General features: G+C 36.5%; 1 protein-coding gene across 2 annotated transcripts in view; it reads left to right on the top strand.

The window, feature by feature from the left end:
• The first annotated feature begins 529 nt into the window (after positions 1–529).
• The window catches only part of LOC311081719 (NACHT, LRR and PYD domains-containing protein 3-like), a 73,927-nt gene continuing 66,610 nt past the window's right edge, over positions 530–7,846 (top strand). Inside the window, exon 1 of one of the 2 annotated variants that reach the window (XM_084112330.1) lies at positions 530–625. The gene's annotated coding sequence lies outside the window, so the exon portion shown is untranslated. The remainder of the gene's footprint in view (positions 626–7,846) is intronic. The other variant, XM_084112331.1, reaches the window with a different exon arrangement.

Raw genomic sequence — 7,846 nt, 5'->3', positions numbered from 1 at the left:
ACTGATGTCTGGAGATGGACGGGTTTTTTTTGTTGTTGATATCTGAGGTAAAGCTGTGGTAAAGTATGCAAACATCACGTGAGCTTCACTATGGGAAGCAGAAAGTGTCTTCAGACTTCACGTCTCTGTTTTTAGCGACTCTCGCCGATCAGTTACATCAGCCGATGTAACACACCTAACATGACACATTCACAAGAGGAGCACATGGCAAGAACACATGAGGGAAAAGGGAATCACATGACAGGAACCTTGACTATAGGTAAATTACAAAATTAAAGAAATGAAATGTGAAAGTGAAAACAAAACCCAAACCAGCGTGGCTTGTTTTTATTCAATTATCTACAGTCTTCTGCAATGCCCTCCAAATCTCGTGAAGCCTGACAGTGCACTGGAGAACCAAATAAGAGACACAGAGACCAGATTGCTGCTCAGTTGTTTCTCAGTTTAATACAGTTAGACAGAGGATACATGTGTCAATACACGCATTAGCCTGTTTTCTGCTTGCATCAAAGTTGCAGGCAGGAAAACCACAGACAGGAAGCGTAGACAGCGCACAGAATGCAAACTCAAACAGGGTGACAGAGAGCCAAAACATATTTTACACTGGCACAAATATCACATCACGGTAAGTCTTCAGGAATTAATCTTCAGGATTATAATGATATCGAGCTCTAGGGATTCTGCTTTTAGTTTAGAATAATTTACAGACTCTTTACAATCTGAAATATACAGAGGTGGAAAGTAAACATGTAAATGTTCAAAACTTCCGCTCTTCTGTAGGCCAGGCGTTGATTCACAGACGATCAGCTTTAGTGAGAAGATCGATTATGACAAACAGATGTATTTTTGATGGCTACAGAAAATCTATACTCCAATTAAAGTGTCTGGATTGTGATATTTAAAGGAAGAATCCAGAGTAAATAAAATGATAAATTATTTAATGTTTTTATTTCACCTATGTGAAAATTCTCAATAATAATAATAATAATAATAATAATAATAATTAAAGCTGCAAGCAGCATTTATCGGGGTTCAAGCAGTTAAGGCCTTTAAGGCCTTTAAGCACACAAGCATCAAAAGACATTAAGTTTTATTTAGCAAGCATTTAACAACTGCCACCATAGATGAAAAAGTCACTTTACAGCCAATACAGGCAGTTTACCATAGGAAATATATGGTTTTAAAGCGTTTTTACAGTTATAGCACCTTTTTGCCTGAGTCTTCTTACAGTCTTGCCTGATCTCCACCACTTTTATTAGTAGTACTCAAAGTGTGTCCATATATATGTGTCAAATTTGTTGTAAATATGTCATTTTGATAAGGAGTTTAGACAATTATATTCAGTGGAGTAACGAGCCAACACCGGGCCCTTAAGTAGGATTATCAAGGCGGGCCCCTTGATGACGCAATTGATGACATTGATGAAGCAATGTCCGGGAGTAGGCTACCATGAATAGGGCAGGATATGATCATACACAGCATATAAGAGATGAGATGACTAACAAAATCAGGAGTAGCCTACGCTCACCAACCCCCCCCCCCCCCCCCCCCAAAAAAAAAAAAAACACTGGTGACAGCGCACCATAACACATTGTTAGTTCTAGGTCTAAATACATAAAAAAGATGCTCTCTTACATTATTGCGGGATTTTCCGGGCTTTCCTATGTGCAACTGCAAAGTTGTCGATTAGATCAGGATAGTGCGCACGGGCATTCTCAATTGACCCTTCACAGGGAGTTTGATTGACAGGCAATCTGACTAATCATAATCCGCCATTTTGTCCAACAAAGCAGTCAGGGGAGTTAGTAGATTAACATTGGAGGATTTAAATTTGAAAAACAAAGTGTACTGACGTCTTAGCACTTTAAAACAGCATTCCTTTTATGTTCATTCATGTTTATTTTAATGCTATAAAATAACTAGAAGGAAGAGATGATCGGTTCACGAGCAGCTTTAACTGAGCCTTGAGTCTACAGCGATCTGTCAGACACATGACACATTAAAGAGTCACAAAACGGTATTTATTGCTTAAATGTTTCTAAAAATGACTACATTTGAAAGGTGAGACTTTGTTTCATATCAAAAGTACTTGTCTGTCAGCGCGCAGTCTCCTCTCTGATCCGCAATGTATTTTTCACTGCGTGAGAACTTGGTGTGGTGTGAGAGTGGCATCGCTTGTCAGACATAGCAACAGTAACTAAAGTGGGCGGGTCTTTGCGAACGGTCATTGACAGTATGGACGGGGATTCGCCAGTCCCAATTCAAAACAAATTTCATCACAATCCATCATTGTTCGTTTCAAACATGTGAGAGCATCAAAATGATCCATGGGTGAAATTGATTGGATTTAATTTATTTTTTTGACAGTTCCTATCATAATTTTAACATTTTGTTATTGTTTAGCTATTTACCTATGTTTTCAAATTTCCTTTGTTTTTTTGTTGTTGTCTCGATCGGACTATCGGCTTTGAAGATAACCACACTTTTTTAAAGCTCTAAGTGACACTTACAAAAACCATAAGGCGAAACCTGGCATGTTTGGTATTGTTGGACTCGGCAAGGATTCAGGAGTCTTAGGAGGTCACTCCTGTAAAAAAACACTGGCTTGAAACTTCTAAGGCTCCTTCAAAGCATTGTGCCAATGACGTATACTGAGTTTTTTGAGATACACCAATGTTCTCAGACTATCATGGCACCCTGGACAAAGACACTGCGTGCCAATTTTCAGTAGACTAACGGTTGGGTGCGCTTATAGCTATTTTCATGATTTTTTTCACTGTTATAGCGCCACCAAGTGGCCAATTGTCACGATTTTTTTCATGTCAACTCAGATTGAGCTTATGAACATGTGTCCCAAGATTGGCAAAAATATCTCTTTCTGCTCACAAGTTATAACCATTTTATAGCGCCACCAAGTGACCAATTGTTATGATTTTTTTTCACGTGACCTCAGAATGAGCTCATGAACGTGTCCCAAGTTTTGCGAAAATATCTCTTTCTGTTCACAAGTTATAACCGTTTTATAGTGCCACCTAGTGGCCAATTGTTGTGATTTTTTTTCAAGTGATCTCAGATTGAGCTCAGGAAGATGTATCCCAAGTTTAGCAAAAAAAATCTCTTTCCGTTCACAATTTATAACCGTTTTAGTAAAAGTGGCCCTGGTGCCATCAAATATTTTGGTTCCCCTTATCGACCGTTAATTGAAATTTTGGATGATTATTGATTGTCAGACTCTAGAGAATATTCTTGCAGTGGTTTGGTTCCGATCGGGCCAAAAACCTAGGAGAAGTTCGCAAAAATAGGTTTTTCGAAAAAATGCAATTTACTCGAAATTGGCGCCTGAAGGGCAAGCAAATCGGAGATAGCCATTTTGTCCGCCTTGAGCCAAGGATTCCAACGATATAAGACACTTGATCCTGGGACAAACGGTCTAAGAGTTATGGCCAATTTTGAACTTTTGGTTGCTGTAGCGCCACCTATGGGCCATTCGGGGTCATACTCTGATAGGTTGTCCCCAAATTGAGGCCTACCATCTGGCCAGGTTTCAAGTCTCTAGGCCTTACGGTTTGGCCTGCACAATGCGTTTTACAAATCCTTACAATTACAATATGGTTTCAGCATTTCATGCTTGAACCCCTAATAATAATAATAATAAACTATGCCTTAACGTTGAGACAACAAATGGCAAAAGTGTAAAAGGGAAAAATTTAAAGAAAAGGTGGTAAAGAAATAAATTTTCACAATGACTTTTGGAAATTACAGGGTGAAACTTGTGCTAAATGCAATTTTGAACCATTGACAAAATCAAATTCTTACAGATGTGTCTATAATGTGGCTGATTATTCCTGGCACAACAAACTGTTGTTCACGAGCAGTGTATGTCACTACTGAAATTATTCTCATTAACATTATAGTTCACAGCATTTGACTGCATACAACAGTACTGATTATAGATATCAGTTTGTCTTAATGTTAAATCTGGAGGGAATAAGTGAATTCTTCCTGGTGCCTTGAAGGGAAGAATGTATTGAGCAAGTCTAAGCCAGATGTGTGAATTTTCCAGATGTGACAAAACTCTTCTAACAATGAGAAATCAAAACACTCGTTGTTCTAATGACACACACTTTGTTTGTGGTAACAAAGCTTATCTATTCATACAAATATACTGTTTTCATATACAGTGAAAAACTATACTGTTTTGATAATATACTATTATATATACTATTCTGTTTTTACAAAGTAATATGCTTAAATTCATGGACTTAATTGATTTTTATACTGCACAATTAGTGTATAAAGCAAATCGGGTCCTACTACCAGCAAATATTAAAAAACTATTCATAAAAAGAGATAGCTGTTACAATTTGAGAGGTTTTGGCCAATTTAAAAAAACGGCTTTCAGAACTACGAGGAAAAGTATGTGTGTGTCTGTATGTGGTGTCAGACTCTGGAATAACCTGAGAGCCCAACTCAAGCAGTGCCCTTAATTTATCAATTCAAATCAAAGTATAAACAAGTCATACTGTCTAAGTACAGGACGGAAGAATGTCCTTAAGTGTGGAAAGGGAATTAGCTGCAGAGCAATCTATTTATGTTGTATTTTTGTGACTGGCAAACTAAAAAGATAATATAAGCTAATAAAGATGTATAGTCACTGGAATAGGACAACATAAATATGTGTCAATTGTCTTCTTGATTATAGTAAATGTATCTACTGCTCAAATGTATAAAAGGGGGTAGGCGTTAATAAGCTTAAGCTTCTGCCTACTCCTTTTCATATCCACGTTTTTATTTATTTACTTACTTATTCATTTGCGCATGTATCTTTCTTTAGTTTTGCCTACTGTGCTGAACCTTGTTACTATGTAGAACTTTGTGGAACTCAGATGCTCAAAAAAAAATAAAAAAAAATAATAGTTCCTTTGTAAGGGATTTTAAGGATGTTATTTGGCTTCTATTACTGGCAATGTGAGTAATGTCAGAGGAGAGGATTATGTCAAACATCTTTTAATCATGACACAGATCGAGAATTTAATCTCTGAAACTGAAAATATGATCAATTTACAGAATGAAGTACAGGCACTACATGAGGCCACCTTTGGTGTTTGAGGACACAGCAAAACTCACTTAGTTCTGTTGCTGACATTGCAGAAGAAGTGCATGTAATGAGGAAGCTTGTTTTACTAAATCGAATGGCTCTTGATATTCTGTTAGTCTCCCAGGGAGGAACATGCAACTGTTACATGTTCATATATCCCAGACAACACTGGAAGATCAGTGCACAATTTAGCTAAACTCAATACGGATCATGTCTTTTCTTCTCTGAGTGGGACGCATGGTTTGGATCAATATTGGGGCCACTGTGGAATCATTTGAAAGCACCTTTATTAGTTACAGTTTCAGGAGTGTTTCTCATCAGACTCTTATCATGATCATGATCATTGCGTGCATTTAATCAGACTATGTAATCCAGTGTTTTCATATATGATTAACCCTAAAACCGTATTCTGGACAAATGTGGGCAAAATAATTTTGATTTATTTTTAAAAAATACTTCCCTTGATCTGAGCGGTACAAGACTTGGCCACTTTTCCTAAGTTTGCCTCCTGAACACACAAATTTTTTTTTGACTCAATTCTACAATGTTAAGTGGGTGAAAAAAAAATCCTTAATCTTGTATTTGGGTCAAAAATGGGCACCCATAGAAATGAATGGGAAAAAGTGAAAGTGAAAGTGACAGTGAAAGTGAAAGTGACAGTGAAAGTGAAAGTAATGTAATTTAGAGCAAAAACTGTAATTTAGAGCATTCTTCTTGTTTTTTTGTAAAAATAAATCAATAGATCCAATACAATGCATATCTAACATACACACAAATAAAGGGCTGATCCTGTACAACATTCTCATCATGGCAAAAACTCACACTAAAAAAAATAAGCATAATTTACATAGAAAATATGGTACTTTTTGAAGTAAATAAATTCAAAAATACCCCCAAAATAAAAAAAACACACCATAAATGGATGGACAAAATTTTATCGAAGACAGTGATATAACATTTATAATAAATAAAAAATAGGATCACATCTGAGTCCTCTGTGCCCACATTTGTCCACAATTACAGAATTAAGGGCTATAAAGTGAATACGGTTTGAGGGTTAAGAGGGGAACGAAGGATCTAAGGGTTTCAATAACAATCTGTGTTTTACTTAAGAAAGCAACCAGACATTGGTGGTGTTTTATTTCTTTCCTTTTATCCATGATTTCATGATCATTTAAAATCATTAGTTATGTCGTTGTCATTTGATTGATCATTTATTTATATTATTGGATTTACATCATTGATTTATTTTTGTCATTTAATTATTTTATTATAAGTTTTGTTTTTATATTTTATATTTCTTTTTCTTTTTACTTATTTCCCTGCTCTTGCAGTGCTTGCTATTGTTGTTTAATCTCATGATTGTGTGGTTTGAAGGGATGTTTGTCTTCATGAGTTAGAGATGAGAGAATGTCTCCATTTCAAGGTTTTTAGCATCACAGGACGATGTTGTGAAGCAGTAATTTTCCATTGTTTTCCTCTTGTAACATCTAGATGAAGTCTGAGCATTGAAACGTACGCAACTAAGATTATTCAATAAACTCTGCTCTTTTATTATCATCATTGCTTCGTCTCCTGCTTCTGCTCTTCCCTGACTTTCCCAGTCAAACTCTCAGGCTGATAGAGGACATAAAGCATTTTTACACTGGCAGTTTAGGTCGAAACAGGTTACAGTTCGCATAAGACTTATTCTAACTTAAGAATATTCTGGCAGGAATTCGGTGTCCAGGGTTAAATCTGATATTTCTGACTTGGAGATCCATCCGATTTAACATTTTGGCATGATCGAACACCATCCACTGTCCAAAGATTTGGAAAGCTTAAATACATTTCATTAATATTCTTCCCATCTCTGATCATGTCCTGCTCACAGGCTCAGAATGAACGTCATAATGCTGCAAACGCTGGTCTGAGCTGTTGTGGCAAAACATTTTCTAATACTGCAAAACATTTTCTAATACTGAATAAGAGACAAACAGGTATCAATTGTCTTTAACAATTATTTATTCCCTGTCAAGGAAAGGTCGACAGTCATACAGTCATACAAAGTGCCTGCAGAGTGTGACCACGAGTGGGGGCATCCTTCATTCTTTATAGTTGTTCCTCCTCAAGGTTGTTATCCCAAGGCTAAATGAAGATATCTCTCAGCCATAACTAATACATTGTTTAGATTTGTCTATCATATTAATCGTATTATACCTTCAATGGAGACCCTCTGTCTCCGTTATACACTTAGTCACACATTAACTTTTGTCAGGTCATATACAAGGTCATACACATACATATATTCATAAGGATATGTATCGACACTACATTAATCTAATTACCATCATATTTCTAAGATTCTATGAATATAAGTAAATGCAAACATATAGAACATATTACATTTCTTCCACAGAGCTTAAGAGAAACCTGACAGTGCTGTCGTCTCTTAACATTATATTTCAGTGCTGTCTGTCTGTTTACCTGTCTGTCTGTCTCTTAACTATATGTGACAGGTTGAGTGTTTTTAATACTTTCTCTGGCTCTTGGTTCATTAGAATTAGTTTTTACATCTTAATGGTTGTGTACCTCTCAAATGGAAAAATAAACGGCCATTGGCGTCTTGACATTGTGCGGCGCAATCACTGAGGCGCGTTAGGTTTTAGAGGCTTTATAAAAAGCATGTTTAAGTGTGGTTGTGTCATTCTCCCTCTAAGTGTGTTCATGTTCTATGGGCAGCAAAGGTCTATCGGCTTTTATTTCCTG

The sequence above is a fragment of the Abramis brama genome (assembly GCF_963993115.1).
Source record: "Abramis brama genome assembly, chromosome: 4".
Taxonomy (NCBI): domain Eukaryota; kingdom Metazoa; phylum Chordata; class Actinopteri; order Cypriniformes; family Leuciscidae; genus Abramis; species Abramis brama.
Note: the sequence above shows the minus strand (reverse complement) of the source record. Positions and strands in the feature narration are given on the sequence as shown.